Source organism: Hyperolius riggenbachi, chromosome 4, assembly GCF_040937935.1.
Source record: "Hyperolius riggenbachi isolate aHypRig1 chromosome 4, aHypRig1.pri, whole genome shotgun sequence".
Classification (NCBI taxonomy): Eukaryota; Metazoa; Chordata; class Amphibia; order Anura; family Hyperoliidae; genus Hyperolius; species Hyperolius riggenbachi.
In genome coordinates, this window is record NC_090649.1 from 147,167,720 (window position 1) to 147,186,515 (window position 18,796).

Here is an 18,796-nt window from a genome sequence, read left to right on the forward strand (position 1 = left end):
TCTAATAAATATCACATAGCAAGGGACAGCGCCAGGTTACCTTTTCTCCTACATTTTTACATTTCAAATAAATTAAAATCCTGACCTTACAGGATCCATAAATCTACTTTTACACATTTTTATACAGTAACAAGCCTCTGTTACGTTAGTTTAAGTCAGTCCTTTGTCTTAATGCGTCTTAATTACTGTATTTCAACATTAATACAGAGTTTATTGTAAGTATACAGTGTAGGGTATGGTAGTGTTGTTTTGGCTCTCAAGCAACCAGAAACTACACTTATCTGGCATCAGCCAATCCGTGTTTGGGGATTAGAGGGGTTTTACTGTATACCACAGTTTCCCACTGATTTCTTTTTCAAATAGGTCTTTTTTGGGGGTTTATTTTGTTCTAACCACCATTTGTTTACAAGAACATTGTTTTTATAACAATGTTATAAAATAACAAATAAAAGATCAAATACATCAGGTGGTAAATGTACATTTTAATGTTAATTCGACATGAAAATATTATGTTAACATTTGGGGAGAGTAGATTGGTTAATGGGCACTTACAGAATTAGCAGTATTTTGTTTTCCCAAAGGTATCTCATCTCCTGCTCTGCAAGCTGTCATATGCAGCCGGCTATCACGAACAATCCCCATCACAAGTATGCTGCTGCCACATTCATTTAGTTTCACCCATCCACTTGTCTTCTGCGCATATTTGTCTGTGATAGGCTCGGTGACTGTCACAGACTAGTACTACGGCATATGCCTTGCTTGTGAGATACCGTCCTAGTTACACATTACTGCTTTGCCATCCGTCAGGAATATACGCTGAAGACAAAAAAATGGTTTTGTGAAAAGAATAAGTAAACCGCTTTTTACCTTAATGCATTTTTCATGTATATTGGCCATAAGAACACATTTAAAGGAAATACTTTGCAGTTTATACACCAGCATTAAAAGCATTTTTACTACTTTTCCAAACGGATGTCAGATATTTTCATATTAAATGCGTTCAGTTTAACAACAGGTGAATGGGCACTGGGGAGCAATCTGGCTCTAAATTTTGTTTAACAACTACTTATTCAAATGTGCCTGCTTTTAATGTTGTTCCATATAGTGGGGAAAGAAGAAATAATAGTCCTTTTTTCTGTTAACTTATATGTATTTCAACATTGCAATTCAAAGGTATACGAATGAGCACCCAAAATTAAATATTTTCATTAAAGCATATCAATTCTTCTTTACTTTGCTTGGCATCACTGTGCATATAGCCTAAGGGAAAAAAAGTATTGTTGTTCTATTAGCTAGGTTTGCTGACCATCTTTAGGTCTACTGGAATGGAAAAAAAAGTGTTTATTGGAGGGCAAGCATTGCACAGATGTCATGGAACATTTCAAAGCGCCACTTACTTTTAGCTTTGCTTGGTCTTTGCCAGACCTGGCTGAAACTGAATTAGGTGTGTGTGCACTTGAACTGAACACTAATTTGGCAATCCCCCTGCAGCTGTGAGCACACTCATCTGCATAAATGATACACTGTGCACACAGGTAAATGTTGTAAAAATGAAAACATTTACCAGACACATTCACAAACATTGAACTATCATCATGTATGCAGAGAAACAAAATTGCTTTGCTGGAAGTTTGTAATGTTAAAAATCATTACGCAATTCAACAACACAGCTTAACCCAACCCTACTCTCACACAGAACCCTCCCCCTGGTGGTGCCTAAAACTAACCACTCCCTGGTGGCACCTAACCCTAGCCACCACCCCATGTTGCCTAACCCTAATCGCCCCCCCCCCCCCGTTAATGCCTAACCCTAACCACCCCCCTGGTGGTGCCTTACCCTAACCACTCCCCCTGCAGAAACACACTTTTACACATAAAAACAGTAGGGTATTGTACCATGTTAGCCATCAGTAAAAGCAAGAAGTTTTATATCAGGATGATACCATATGTTGTGGTATCATCCTGATTTAAAACTTCTTACACATAAAAACGATATCTTTGATAACGTAAAATATGTACATACAAACAAAATAATATGACAAAAACTATAACATTGCAAGCTTCTAAAATGATAACATACTTCAAAAACTTTAATGTTCTAATGTTGTTAAAGATATTTATTGGGCGCCCTTTTTTCTGCTTTTTTTGCCGTATTAATGATAATTGCATTAGAGTCTATGGTGGTGCCCTTTTCGTCCACTAGCTGCCAGCACCCATTTTTCCTGCTAAAAAGTATTTTAAATATTTAGCTTGGAGCTGACAGTATCCTGTGAGTAGTACTAAAACTGGGGCATTCATAACCCAATGATGATGATTTTACCACTTGCATAACAGAAAAACAGAAGGCCACCTTTATGTGTTAAACTGTATGTGGTGACCTCCATAGTCGCCTCAGGCTGTAACAGCAGCGTACGTTAAAAAGGGGCGCTGGGAAAAAAGGGCGCGGGGTTTTAAACGATAAGCATGGATAACGTTTAAAAATGTATTGTACTGTATTTCGTTTAAAATTAATGTTTTATAAAGTTATAAATCATTAAATAATGTGCATTAAATTGGCAATTGTAAAAACGTTAATCTTCCGTTTAAATAGTGAAACGTATAATAACGTTTAAAAAAAAAAATTCTAAGTAACCCTCCCTGTACCTACCCCTAACCCCTAGACCCCCCTGTTGATGCCTAAACCTAAGACCCCCCCTGTTGGTGCCTAAGTAACCCTCCCTGTACCTACCCCTAACCCCTAGACCCCCCTGTTAGTGCCTAAACCTAAGACCCCCCTGTTGGTGCCTAAACCTAAGACCCCCCTGTTGGTGCCTAAACCTAAGACCCCCCTGTTGGTGCCTAAACCTAAGACCCCCCTGTTGGTGCCTAAACCTAAGACCCCCTGTTGGTGCCTAAGCCTAAGACCCCCCTGTTGGTGCCTAAACCTAAGACCGCCCTGTTGGTGCCTAAACCTAAGACCCCCCTGTTGGTGCCTAAACCTAAGACCACCCTGTTGGTGCCTAAACCTAAGACCCTCCTTAGTGCTCACTGTATTGTGTGTAGAATAATGTTTTAAAAACAGTAAGGGATAAAATATATTACAATTTACATTACGTACTGATCGCTTTGTTTTGTGAATAATAATGTTTTACAAACAGTAAGGGATAACATTTAAAATAATGTTTTATTGAAATAAGAAACATAAATCATCACAAGCAGTTATAAAACATGAAAAATCTTCGGGCGCCGTTGGAAAACGTTATTATTCTCGGGTGCCCTTTTTTCCTGTTCGGCGCCCATTAAACGATAATTATTATAGGAGTGAATGGCGGCGCCCGATTTGTCCACTAGCCTCCTGCGCCCTTTTTTACTGTTACCGTAACAGCATTATACATACTTGTGGGTATCACAGCAAACAGAACTTGCTACTCAAAAAGAAAAATATTCTGCTGGCTCAGGGGTGCATAGGAAGAAGAGTGACTCGACAGGCAAAATCGAGGGAGGATTCTAAAGTTAAATGCTGGATCATCGAAGAAACCCTCTTTTATAGGATCCAATGCACTTTAAGGGGGATTTGAGCATTCTTACTTCCACATGGTATGAAGAAAAGAATATAACCTGATATCAATAATGAAAGAGAAATTTAAAGAAAAAAAAAAACATGTTAGCGTGCTGGTGGCCAATAAATGAGTATTAACCATTCTGAAACCGAGGACTTCCACCTGAAGAGAATGGTGCTATTGTGTAAAAGATCATTGGCTATGTACATATTTTTTTTATGGATGACATAGGATCAATGACATCCTATTGCTGTTGTGCTATATTCTGTGCTCCATACTCCTGGAACTTCCTGTTACACAGTTCGAACTTTCGGCTCTGAAGCAGAAAGTATCAGGAGGATGGAGGGCAGCATGGAGCGCCATGGAAAGAGGGTGTCATCCAGGTAAATTAACCCTCTGGGAGCCCCACAGCAATACACTGATGGAACCCTCCAAATGTTTACACCTCTTCCCTTGTGCTGATTCCCATGGCAGGAGGCCCACTTGCCAGGAATCAACAACAAGTGTAACAACCCCTCCATAATAAGTGTGGTCCAAGTAACTTCCTGCTCTGGAAGGGGGAGGGGTCTGTATCTGAAAGAAGAGAGTAAGGAGTTAGGGGCCCCACATTTCTGCCCCCTCCCCCACCGCACATGCAGGGCCTGCCCCATCTATAGTTATGCCTATCCACAATATGTTAACAGTATTTCACCTTTTCCTAGAGGTAATTTTTGCTACTTGGTTTGTAGCCTGCACAAAGGCTGCTATCTTGCTAGCATTGGCGTAACTAACACAGTGGTGGTGATTGGCAGGCAATGCTGGGAGGGAACCCAGGAGGCAGTCTCATATGCAGAACATTCAGCGCAACAGAAGCATATACTGTACATCACCTGCTCCCGGCACACATGTCTCCTCCACTCGCTTTCTGCATGCAGCCAGTCGATCACCATGCGGGGACTGAAGCCTGCTCCTGTCAGAAAATGCAGAGTTAAATGCAGAGCAGTGGCAGTGGAGCTTTATACATCACCTGCTTTTGGTGGCAGGAGAGGTCCTCCTCACTCCTCTTCTGTTTAGCCACGCACCTGGCAGCCAATCACCATGCGGCTCATGAGGCCTGAGACATGACGGGAGCTGCATAGTGATTGGCTGCACAGCACTGAGCTACACTGAAGAGGGGAGCGAAGAAGACCTGTCCTGCCGTTGGAAGCAGGTAATGTATAAAAGCTCTGCTGTTGTCCCTCTGCATTTTATGCTACATTTGCTGACAGGAGCGGACCCCCTTAGCCCCATCTCCCCAAGGAAGTGAGTGGAGGTTGGAAGATGAAGGCCCACCTGGCAGATTTTTGCCTGGGGCTAGTAGGTTGTAATTACACCCTGGCCTGGACATAAATCCTGATTAGCTATTCACTGTTGCACAGGAATCTGTTCTCTTTTTTAAATATTTTTCTAGGGAAAAGTATAACTCTAAAGACATTTCTGATATTTTGACATCTCTGAACAGTTCTCAAGTATGAGTTCTTATTTTGCTCTATCAGATAGAAATGTCGATTTATCTGCATGAGAAATAGAAAATCTATCAACGTAAAATGCCAGAAAGGTGTAACATCTGCTAAAGAATTCTATTATTGTACATTTGCGCTAACGTAACGCTTTATCTCTGGTATTACATCTATTTCTCAGGTTCCACTGCAATCAGGTTGTAAGGGCAAATATAATGAAAGACGCCTCAACCCAAAATATCACAATTTGCAACTTTATAGTCTACCTGCTCAGAGATGAGAAAGAATAAAAAAAATGATAATACTTCCATAAAATGTGAAATTACTTCTGGCTGTGTAAGATTATCATGAAGCTTACAATGTGTTCACGGGGAGATGACTAAGCTTTACCTTAGATTACTTCTTACTTCACACAAAACAATTTCCTATTAACTGTTTGAAACTATTTCCATGTAAACAGTTAAATACTCTACAATTAAGGGTTTTATGGAAAAAATGTTGCACATTTATTTGCTGTATTCTGAATCAACCAATATTGTTGCTTGCGACTATTCGCCAAAGCCATTTTTGCATCTGAAATACCATTTTTTATTTTAAAAATGTATAGTCACTGAAAATGAGTGTAAGTACGCAAATTAGAAAATGGTGCCACACATGCTGGCACCATTCTGTTTGGCAGGCAGCCAATCATTATCCGTCACGCATATCTGTGTTGTGTGCACATTACTAGAGCATGTTCTGTACTGTGCCAAATGAATTAACAGCAGAATACCCAAGTAGCTAGGGATGACCCTTAACCACTAGGAAAGGGGACTAAAAGAGCTCAAAACCTCCTCCTACTAAAAAGCAATGATCACTACCCAGTGTAGTTTTCCATCTTAAAATAGAAGGTATTTGCGATAATTCAGCTTAAAGTGAGCAACTGTAGTCTCCCAAAATGCATCACTACTGAATATGCAAATTAACCATTTCAGCCCGTGGGGATTTTTCACCTTAAGCATCAGAGCAATTTTCACCTCCCATAAATTACCTAATAACTTTATCACTACTTATCACAATTTATTGATCTATATCTTGGTTTTTTCCACCACTAATTAGGCTTTCTTTTGGTGGTACATTTTGCTAAGAATTATTTTTTTTATAAATGCATTTTAACAGGAATATTAAGAAAAAATTGAAAAAATCATTTATTTCTCAGTTGTCGGCCATTATAGCTTTAAAATAATACATGCTACCATAATTAAAACCTATGTATTTTATTTGCCCGTTTTTCTCGGTTATTACACCATTTAAATTTTGTCCCTATCTCAATGTATGGCGCCAATATTTTATTTGGAAATAAAGGTGCATTTTTTCAGTTTTGCGTCCATCACTATTTACAAGCTTATAATTTTAAAATTGTTCGTAGTATACCCCCTTCACATGCATATTTCAAAAGTTCAGACCCTTAGGTAATTATTTTTTTTTTTATTGTAATTTTTTTTTCATTAAAAATGTTATTTGGGTAATTTTTGGGTGTTGGGAAAAAACTGTTAATTTTCAATGTTATAATATGTGTAAAATAGCCTGTAAAATGTTTGTAGATGTAGTTTTACTATTTGGCCACAAGATGGCCACCTTGAGTTTTTTTTCTCCTTGTGCTTCTCGCTAACCGGAAGCACAAGGAGGACGGGAAAACTTTTTTTTTTTGCAGAAAGACTGAAGCCTCTAGTAAGAGAGCTTCGGTTTTTCTGCTGGGGACACGTATCAGTGATCGGGAACCATGTTCCCGTTCACTGATCCCAGGGCTCCCGGGGGACAACACAGAGGCACAGGGGCGCGCCCGCGAATGCGCATGGGAGCGCGGTCGAATCGCGGCACCGCAGCAGAGCAGCCGCCTGGACGTGAGGATCACGTCCGGGTGGCTGAAATGGTTAATAGATAATTTGCATATTCAGTAGTGATGCATTGTGGCAGACCACAGTCGCTCGCTTAACACTGAATTATCGCAAATACCTTCTATTTTAAGAAGGCAAATTACACTGAATTAAAAGCAAATTTTTATCAGCACAAAAAAAAAAATGTGTATGTATTACAAAATGATGTTCAAAGGCATTTTAGTTTGAAAATCTAATTTTTCATTATTTTCACGAAAATGAATGCGAAAAGAATATCGTCATTTTAGCACATCACGGTCAACCAATAATTAATCTGCAAAAATAGAGGTGGTCAGAGAGATGCAATTGACTCAAGCTTGCATCTTCAAATTGGGCTACTAAAATTCACTTCCTGTCAATTCTGATTGGCCCTCATTTCCAGCTGCATACAGTTTACACGAAATTTGCATGAAATTAACCAACTCCTAGATAGCCCGTACACTTCCCTTCTGTGGTTCACCACTCTCACACCAGGATACAATGTATTAGAAATCAAGGCACTCCACTGGATCAATACACTTGTATAAACACGATCATCAGCACCTGCATGACATGTTTCAGGGTGACCCTCTTCCTCAGGTGTACAAGCATCATATGAATCACAGTAGGTATATAACAGTGCCCTTCACCTACTGGGTCACCCTACCAGCTGACTAGTGACACTATAGTCCATATTAACCCATTAGGGCCAGAAAAGTCCAACATTGACATTAAAATAAATTATATATAATGCACCTCCCCCCCCCCTCCTCCCCCCCAAAAAAGCCTTGTGAGAGCACCAGAGACTAGACCTGTCTGTGTCCTCTGTGTCCTTATTTTGCAAAAAGACAAAAAACAAACAAACATAATTTGAATTTGGGAATACAGTTTCTATATAAGAAATGGAGTAAAATTCTACTATAGTATTCAGCATGTCTAAGAGAATTAGACGTATTCTTTATATCTTCCAGAGTGATTGAGGCATGGTCAGAACATGCTGTAGAGCCAGTGTTGAAGTATTTTCATCATGTGGCATTGTAACAGAAAAAAATCAATTCTGGAGTTGGAGTTTGCATCTGAAAATAATATTAATCTTTCTCATTGCCATGGAGGTGTCTCCAGGGGTCGTACAGTTTTCCATTATACATTTCCTTTTTCAGTGTAGATAAGTATTAGCTTTCCTTCTAGTTCCCAGTTGTAGGTCAAAGGTTAGGTTTGATCTCCACAGAGAGTGAAATGACCTTTCTATTTTTAGTGCTATTTCTGACCTTTCTAATGATCACAAATATGCAATACAGGAGAGTTAGATTTGAGCAAATTAGGGTTAGTAGTAGTAGAATTAGATGATTAATTGAACCATGACTATCACTCTGTATTATTGTAGAATAAGTTCATGTTTAACATTTTGCATCCCTGTCAGTAAGAACTGAATGTTGTTTTTTACGTTAACAACTCTTCTTAAACCTCTGTTGTCTGTGTTTACCTACCGATATGTATTTAAAAAGGAGCTCTTGAAATAACAGTGAAAATAACGTAATGAAAAAAGTGCTTAATTGTTACAATAATTGTGTATAAGCAATTTATGGCAATGTTTGCCCCATTGTAAAATCTTTCCTTTCCCGGATTTACATTCTGAAATGTATCATATGGCGACATTTTTACTGCTGGCAGGTGATGCCAGTGGAAGTAGCTGCTGCTTTCTTTTTTAGCAGTTGGAGACAGCTGCTATTTCCCACAATGCAACAAGGCTCCCACAGTGTGATGTCAGCACCATGGTCCTGACATCACACTGTGGGAGGGGTTTCACCACAATATCAGCCATATAGATGATCCGTTTGAGAAAAGGTAAAGATTTCTCATGGGAAAGGGGGTATCAGCTACTTATTAGGATGAAGTTATATTCTTGGTTATGGTTTCTCTTTAAGAGTAGTTAATATGGGGCACTCGCAGCACTATTTACTAGAGAAACAATATGCTAGTTAGATAAAAGGGGAAAAATGTTTACAACAATGGGGAGGGACCATCTTATGTGGCTGTCACATGGAAAACACACAAAGAGAAGAATTTACTAAACCAAGTGATTGCTCATTTCTGTTTCATGGTTTACTGTTGCCATGTTCGCTCAAGCAGTGAGTGAGCTGAAGTGCTATAAAGAACCAGCAAGTTGATGCCTGAAAAATGACTGCACGTGTTTACTGAGTAAAAGACATAAAAGTGGTTGAACCATATCTTGCAGTAAATACGGATTTTTTAAAGGGAATCCCTAACTTTTCATAAACTAAAAAACAGATATTTACCTCGGGAGGGTGAAACCTCTGGATCGTAGTGAAGTTTCCCTCATCCTCCTCAGCCAGCCCAATTCAGCTTTGGGACTCCTGAACTGTGTGTGCCTCGTGCAGACATAGTAGCAGCTCTCCACTTTGGGGTCTGGAGAAAACAGCCAAGCTCGATCCACTCAATTGTGCATCTGCACAGTAGTGAAGACCTGACCAAGCTTGGCTATTTCACACTGGAGCACAAAGTAGAGAGCTACAACTGTGCCTGGGCAAGGCGCACACCATTTCTTTTTTTTTTTGGGGGGGGGGGGGTGAGGACGCTACTGTATATGTGCCCTTGCCAGCAGATTTTCAGGAGTTCCTACACTAGAACAAGGCTGAATGGAAGGATGAGGGAAGCCTCTTTAGGATCCAGAGGCTTCCCCTGCCTGACTCTTTAAGTTCTCGGTCCATGACACAATACCATCTGCTTTTGTACAAAAATAAGGTAAGTGATGGGTGTGAAAAGATTAGGGCAAGCAAGTCTGCAGGTGCCTCTCTTGTTCAGTTTTCTTATATCAGCCAAACTGTCATAACAAAGTTTAAACAGTCCAATGGTAGCAGGAAAAAAGTGCGTCGGTGGCTAGTGGATGAAAAGGGCACCACCGTAGACTTTAAAGCAATTATTGTTAATAGGGTGAAAAAAGCAAAAAGAGGCGCACCTGATAAATATCATTAACAACATTAGAACATAAAGTTTTTGAAGTATGTTATCGTTTTAGAAACTTACAATGTTATAGTTTTTGTCATATTATTTTGTTTGTATGTACAGATTTTACGTTGTCAAATATATTATAATTTCTATGTGTTAAAGGGTGTTTTTGCAGGGGGAGTGGTTAGGGTTAGGCACCACCAGTGGAGTAGTTAGTTTTAGGCACCACCTGGGGATGGTTTTGTGTGAGAGTAGGGTTGGGTTAAGCTGTATTGTTGAATTACGTTATGATTTTTAACGTTAATATATTTTTGTTATCAAATCCAGTTTGTTTTAAAACAGTATTTATCGTTAACCAATTTTGTTACCGATGTTTATCTTTATTGAGGTTTCGTTATCCACTGGCGCCATTTTGTCATCCACAGGCCCTTTTTTTACGTTCATGAAAAAAGGACACAGTGAAAAAAGGGCATGGCTTGAAAACAAAATGGCGCGGGTGGATAATGAAATTTGATAATGATAAACATTGCTGTCAAACTTTGTTAACGATAAATATCGTTGTTAAAACAAACGGGAAATAATAACTAAAAGATATTAACGTTAAAAATCATTACATAATTCAACAATACAGCTTAACCCAACCTTACTCTCACACAGAACCCTCCCCTGGTGGTGCCTAAAACTAACTACTCCTCTGGTGGCGTTTAACCCTAATGACCCCCCGGTGGTGCCTAATCCTAATCACCCCCTGTGGTGCTTAACCCTAACCCCCCGGTGGTGCCTAAATCTAACCACCCCACCTCCCGGTGGTGCCTAACCACCCCGGTGGTGTGGTGCTTAACCCTAACCACCCCCCTGGTGTTGCCTAACCCTAACCACTCCCTCTGCAGAAACACCCTTTTACACATAGAAACGATAATATCTTGGATAACATAAAATCTGTACATATAAATAAAATAATATGACAAAAACTATAAGGTTGCAAGCTTCTAAATGATAACTACTTCAAAAACTATAATGTTCTAATGTTGTTAACGATATTTTTCGCTGCGCCCTTTTTTCTGCTTTTTTTTGTCGTATAAACCATAATTGCATTAAAGTCTATGGCAGCACCCTTTTCGTCCACCCTCCTCTTGCGCCCTGTTTTCCTGCTACGCTTTTTTCCTGGTGCCCTTTTTTCATGCACGCAGCCCGACAGTGTTCTTCTTATCCAATACTTTTCGTTTATGACCAGCATTAGGTTTTGTGAGGAAACCAATAAATGTGCAATATGTTAACCTACAACAAGATGGACATTAAAGAGAAAAAAAAGTACTCTTGATTTTGTTTGTGTTTAGTATCATTATTTAATATCAGTCACATAAAGTAGTCATCACACCAAGTAATAATAAGTGAAGAAATTAAGATTCCACATTAGATATAGATAGACTGTGTAACTACAAATATGCACACAATATTACTGTATGAGTCCTGCTTATTGCTTGTTGTAATTTGGTGCACACACAAATGGTCTAGTACTATATTAACATACAAAATGGTCTAGTAATGCATTAAGCCACACAGGCAGCACAAGGCATTTATGATGAACAGTTAAAAGCAGTTAGGGCTATAATGTCCATAATAGCTGCAATGCTGCTCAGTACTGAGTATAATATGCTGCACTTATAATCTACCGCAATAAACACCAATGACAGCAGGATGATCATGATGACGATGATGAGGATTGCTTTACTACACAACTATCTCTTCAATGTGCTGTGCTTTTTATACAGTAAGCAGGCAGGGACATATCAAATTGCTTCTGGGGCAAATTTTCCAATGTTCTGAAATTAAAGGAAACCAGAGCTGTTCTAAATAAAACATTTTATACATACCTGGGGCTTCCTCCACCCCCATTTGCACGGATCCCTCCCACGCCACTTTCCTCAGTCTTCTCACAGCTCTGATACCGGATCCCATAACTTCAGCCAGTCAGACCCAGTCTACGAAGGAGAAGTGCACCCTCTACGTTTGTGGGCACTGAGACAAAGCCAGAAGATGGAGGAACAAAAAAAAGTTAGTAGTGAATACGCTAACTACCTCCTGGGCTCTGGTTATTGCTACACCCTTGTTTGTGTGCAATAATGCATTACACCATTGCACGGACTTATCAAAACTGCTGCAAAGGAAATACAGCAAAATAAATTCAGTTGCCAACAGCAGCCAATCATATTTCCACTGTCAACTGGAATAATATTCCTGATTGGTTGCTGTGGGAAACTGCTCCAGTTTCTATTGTAATCATCTTGGTACATCTGTCCCAACAGGCTTTTATTGCTTAAATCAGTATTTTTTTTAAAAATTATGATTCAGGGACACTTAGGCCTTATTCACATTATAAATCGCAAGTGCTATTGCAAATGCTGAGCGATTTATTGAACGTTTTTAAAACGCTTTTCCCTGAGCTTTGCACTTAAAAAAAACACTTTTGTAAGTACTTTTCAGGAAGTGAACTCTTAGACCAGGAAATGAATAAATACAATGTATTTATTCATAAAAGTGTGATTTCCATATATATTTCATTGAGCCAAAGTGCTCAGAAAATGGTATAGGATTAGTAAAATCAAAACGCGCACATTTGAACACTGTCACAGGGAATCAATGCACAAGCGCTTTTGGGGCGATTTCTAAAATTGCCAGAGCTTAAAAAAAATGTAAATGCTCATAGCGTGAATGAGCCCTGATAAGTAAATCATGCCAGTCACCTAAATACTGTAGAGTTATTTAACAGTGTTTTCAAATGTTTAGCAGTAGTATGCCTATTTCAGATAGCTCATTCAGTTTATATTTTTTGTGGGATTGTAATTCTATAACATGACCTGTGATAAAATCTGCAGAGAAGGAAACTCTGCGTGCCCAGGCACCTCCTTTTTTATTTGCAAAAGAAATCACCCCCAGTGACCTCTCTCATTCCCAGCACCTACAGTAACCTCTCCCAGCACCCACAGTGACCTTTCCCAGCACCCATAGTGACCTCACCCTCTCCCAGCACCCACAGTCATCTCCTCCATCACCCTCAGTGTCCCAGTATCCACAGCGACCTCTATCAGCACCTATAGTGAGCTCTCCCTCCATATGGCATCCACAGTAATCTCTTCCTTCCTCTGCACCTACAGGGATGTGCCCCCTCATTACCTAGCACCCACAATACACCCATCCAGTAGCCCCTCCCCAAATACCAAGCAATTTGAACTTACATGGCGCTGAGTACCTGCTCTCAACACCCCCATGATGACATCCAATACCCACCCATAGCCAGCTTGAGACCCTATACACACCGAGCATCTGCACTGAGAGTGAAGCTCCAGACTAAAAATCTACTCAGCAGTACTGAAAGGGCTTGGTGTTTCTTTAATAGTTTCACAGCATCAGAACTTTGTTTTTCTTACCCAAGCCTCATTTTTAGCTGCACAAAAGCTAAGCTCCGCCCCATCAAAGAAATCTGCCCCTGATACTGTCCAAAGCATGATGGGATTTCTTATGTTTTTGTTCTCATTGCCTAGCATGCGCAACTGGGCGGATCACTTCATTTCACCAAGATCGCCACCCGCTACAGCCCCCCCCGGGCGTCAGGCTCCCAGCAGCGGCCAAGCATCAGGCAAGACACCGCCGAACCTCCTACAGCAGCCGACTACTTCTTCACGCCGCCAGTGCCCTCCTACAGAGCGGTCCGGGATCCACTCTCGCCGGCGACTCGGGCCCTGCCAGGCCACCCACGCAGCTAGCGTATAGGGAACGGATCTCCCCGCTGCGCAGAGAGTCCTCCCCGGCAAGTCTGACGCTAGCGCCAGCAGCCCTGTCCGGCCACGGCCTCCTGGATATTCCCCCCGGCTGCCGTCCATCACACTCCGCTCGGCCATCACACTCCGCTCGAGGCAGCTCAGGTCAGCTGCGCGGTCTACGCAACCCCAGAGCAGCGGCTGCCCACGTGCTGTCCACGTGCTCCTCCACCAACACATCTGCTGGCGCTGACCATCCGCTGACCATCCACGGCCGGGCACCAGCTCAAGCTCACCCGCACCGGCACCAAGAACGTGAGGAGGCCACCCACGTGGAGCAACCCGGTCTGCAGCTCCACGGATGCCCGGACGCAGTGCTCTAGCCCAGACCGCTCCTCAGCCGACATCTGGCTGTACTTGCGGCCCACCGCCTCCTGCACTTCCAAGGTAGCCGAAACAACATCTCAGGAGGCTACCTCTCACAGCGGATCCGACTTTCCACTGCACCAAGACTCCTGCCACCAGGTGAGACTTCTGGTTCTGGGCCCCGCCACACATTCCGGGGGCCTCTGTGGGAACTGCTGGGTACTGGGGCCGGATCAGCACTGGGATCAGCTGAGTGCACCTATCACTGCCTTTTGCACTGCTGTGGGCATCTAAGGTGCACTGCTGCCAGTTTATGGATTGTGCTGCACTGCTGAAAGGGGCTGTTGGTTGTTTTTAGGTGCGTGCGATGGTGTCCCACTGATGTTATCTGATGTTATCTAGTGCACATTCCTTTGCACCCGGGGCACTCTGCGGTTGGGCTGTTGTTGTACATGCCTCCTACATCTGGGTCACACTGCTGCCAATAGACTGTTATTGCACTCGCCTCCACATCTGCGTCGCACGGCGGATGGACTGTTATTGCACATGCCCCTTACGTCTGTGTCACACTGCTGCTGAAGGTCCGTTATTGCACTCTCCTCGTACATCTGGGTCGCACTGCTGATGGACTGTTACCACACATGCCCCTTACATCTGTGTCACTGCGGATGGACTGTTATTGCACATGCCCCTTACATCTGTGTCACACTGCTGATGGACTGCTATTGCACATGCCCCTTACATCTGTGTCACACTGCTGATGGACTGTTAATTGTACATGCCCCTTACATCTGTGTCGCACTGCGGATGGACTGTTATTGCACATGCCCCTTACATCTGTGTCACACTGCTGATGGACTGTTATTTGCACATGCCCCTTACATCTGTGTCGCACTGTGGATGGACTGTTACTGCACATGCCCCTTACATCTGTGTCACACTGCTGATGGTCTGTTGCACATGCCCCTTACATCTGTGTCGCACTGCGGATGGACTGTTATTGCACATGCCTCTTACATCTGTGTCACGCTGCTGATGGACTGTTATTGCACATGCCCCTTACATCGGTGTCACACTGCTGATGGACTGTTATTGCACATGCCCCTTACATCTGTGTCACACCACTGATGGACTGTTATTGCACATGCCTCTTACATCTGTGTCACACTGCTGATAGACTGTTATTGCACTCGCCTCTTACATCTGTGTCAACTGCTGATAGACTGTTATTGCACTCGCCTCTTACATCTGTGTCACACTGCTGATAGTCAGTTATCGCACTCGCCTGCACAAGTTTTGCTTACCATCCATGCCCCATATGCTACCCCTCCCCCCTCGTACCACCTACTCCAGAGCTCAGCTCCTGAAATGGGAACATATCACAGCCGCACACCCGGAGGACGGGCTCTTGTACAACTCTGTTGGGAGCCACGTCCAGGAAATCACTGCTTCTGCGCCCTGGCCTCCCTTTAGCCAGCGCCGCAGGGGCTGTCGTTCAGGCGTCCGGGCGAGGCTGAAGAGGAGGGGCCTGCGGTCAGCCATCCCTGCGGTCCTCCTCGCTAACGTCCGCTCCCTCCCCAACAAGCTAGATGAGCTGAGACTCCTCAGCGACAAGAGGGAACTCGGTAACAACACCCCAGTCTTTTGCTTTACTGAAACGTGGCTCCACGACGACATCCCTGAGAGTGCCCTCCAGCTCCCAGGTTTCAGCCTCATCCGAGCAGATCGGGACAGCACCCTCTCTGGGAAGAAGAAAGGGGGTGGCATCTGCTTCTACGTCAGCTCCGCCTGGTGCTCAAACACCTCTGTACTGGCCAAGAAATGCACACCAGAACTTGAACTCCTCCTCATCAATTGCAGGCCAACCTACTCGCCCAGGGAGTTCTCCTCCTACGTCCTCGTGGGTGTGTATATCCCTCCTGATGCAGAGGTAAATGCTGCCCTGCGTGATCTCAGTGATACCATCATGCAGTGGGAGACGGCCCTCCCGGACTCGCTGTTCATTATCTTGGGGGATTTTAACAAGGCAAACCTCCGCAAAGAGCTGCCCCGCTTCCATCAGCACATCACCTGCCCCACCAGGAGTGCCAACACCCTCGACCATTGCTACACGGCCCTGAAGGATGCATACAAAGCGACACCGTGGGCAGCCCTAGGCTCATCTGACCACTGCATCATCCACCTGGTACCTACTTATAAAAGGCGCCTGGAAACCTCAAAACCTGTCACTAAGTCCTCCAAAGTGTGGTCAAGTGAGGCTAAACTTCAACTTCAGGCCTGCCTTGACTGCACAGACTGGAAGGCGCTGGAATCGCCTAACCTGGACGAGTGGGCAGACAATGTATCCTCGTACATTAGCTTCTGTGAGGACTCCTGTATCCCAACAAAAACCTTCAAACTGTATCCAAATGATAAACCGTGGTTCTCAAAAAGACTACGACAACTACGTCGTAGCAAAGAAGCCGCACATAAGTCCGGCAACCAGGTGGAATACAAGAAGGCAAGAAACGACCTAAACAGAGAACTGAGGTCCGCTAAGAGGGGCTACGCGGAAAAGCTGGAACAGAACCTCTCCTCAAACGACTCACGAGCCGTGTGGAAGGGACTGAAGGCTGCCACCAACTACAAGCCCCCCCCTCAGCACGCCACACCGAGCTCTGAGCTTGCCGAGAGTCTCAGTGACTTCTACTGCAGATTCGAGAGTCAGCCAGCACCTGCAGGACTCCCACAGCCACCTGCACAATCTGCCACGGTAGCCCTAGGCCCTTACTCACCCCCACCATCAGTGAGGGAGGAGGATGTACTGAAACACTTGCTAAGGCTAAATGCTAGGAAAGCCTCAGGTCCGGACGGTGTGTCGCCAGCCTGCCTGAAAACCTGTGCTCGCCAGCTCGCTCCCACCCTCTCTTCCATCTTCACGAGGTCCCTCCAGGAAGGCAAAGTTCCTGCGTGCTTTAAGAGGTCTGCCATTATCCCGGTCCCCAAAAAGCAGGGCATCCTCGACCTCAACAACTTCAGGCCCGTGGCACTTACATCCGTGATCATGAAAGCTTTTGAAAGCATGGTGCTACCTCTCCTTAAGCACTCTACTGAGGGACTGCTGGACCCGCACCAGTTCGCGTACAGAGCGAACAGGTCCACAAATGACGCCATCAACATCTGCTTGGAGCACGTCTATGATCACCTGGATAGACCGGACTCCTACGCCAGGATCCTCCTACTGGACTTCAGCTCAGCATTCAATACTATCAGCCCTAAAATACTTCAGGACAATCTCGCTGCGCTAGGAGTCCACCCCACCCTACGCCTGTGGATCACGGACTTCCTCACCAACAGGTCCCAGGTCGTTAGGTTAGGCACCATCTCCTCACAACCTAGGATCACCAACACAGGGGCCCCACAAGGCTGTGTCCTGTCGCCGTTCCTGTTCTCTCTGTATACGAACAATTGCAAATCCACTTCGGACTCGGTAAAAGTAATCAAATTTGCCGATGACACGACCATTGTGGGTCTCATCACCAAAAACGATGAGAAGGCGTACCGCCACCAGGTCGAAAGCATATGCAGCTGGTGCAGAGAGAACGGTTTGGTCCTAAACACAGCAAAAACGGTGGAGATGATTGTTGATTTCAGGAGGAGCGCTTCTACCCCGCCTCCAATCCACATGGATGGCATGGAAGTGGAAAGAGTCCCCAGTGTCCGCCTACTGGGCACAACTATCTCCAATGACCTGAGGTGGAACACCAACACGACCTCAACACAGAGGAAAGCCCAACAGAGACTTTTCTTTCTCCGCCAACTGAAAAAGTTCGGTATGGCCCAAAAACTGCTGACAAATTTCTACTCAGCCACGATCGAATCCGTCCTATGCTCTTCCATCCTGGTCTGGTACACCAGCTCCTCCGCCAGCGACAAGCTCAAACTGCAGAGGGTCATCAAATCTGCAGAGAGGATCATCGGAAGATCCCTTCCCACTCTGGACCTCCTCTACCACTCCAGGCTGAACACCAGAGCATTAAAGATCGCCAACGACCCCTCACACCCAGGCTACCGCTTCTTTAATCAGCTCCCCTCGAGCCGGAAGCTCCGGTTCCGATCCATCTACACCAGGACCTCAAGACATAAGAACAGTTTCTTTCCCTCTGCTGTCAACCTCCTGAACTCTCGCCATGGAAATGCCTATCCCCACCCCAAAATACCAAGACGCACTGAGGCACTTTGCACATAGCTCAAGCGTACTTTTTTTGGTTGTTTTTTTATTGTATTGTAACTTATGCCATTGTCTCCCTCTGCATACATGTTCTTTAATGCTCTGTTTTTCTGTATAATGTTCTGTTACTACTGCATGTCCTCTATCTGTAACTACTGTGTACCGTGTATCAGTACCCTGTAAGTGCCAAGCCCAATTCCGGGCACGACCCAGTCGTGCTTGGCGAAATAAAGTTTCTGATTCTGATTCTGATTCTGATTTCGGCAAGTGGCTCTGAGAGCCGAGCGCCAAAACTGGGCACCGTCATAGCAGCAATGCTTTGATGCACGCCCAGCGTAGCAGTAATTCGGGGCTCTGGCGGTTGCCAGACCCCGAATTACATCTCCCTCCGAGTTGTGGCAACTCGGAGGGGGAATAGTATTTAACGCCACCTCGGAGTTTAGCAGCAGCAGGGAGAGCCATCATTCGGCTCTCCCCGCGCCAAACTGAGTGGCGCCGAAATAATATGCACCCCAGCTGAGAGGGGTAATCAGGACACAGGGCAGTTAGAACTGTGTCTCATGCTCCTTGTCACCTCCTTTCA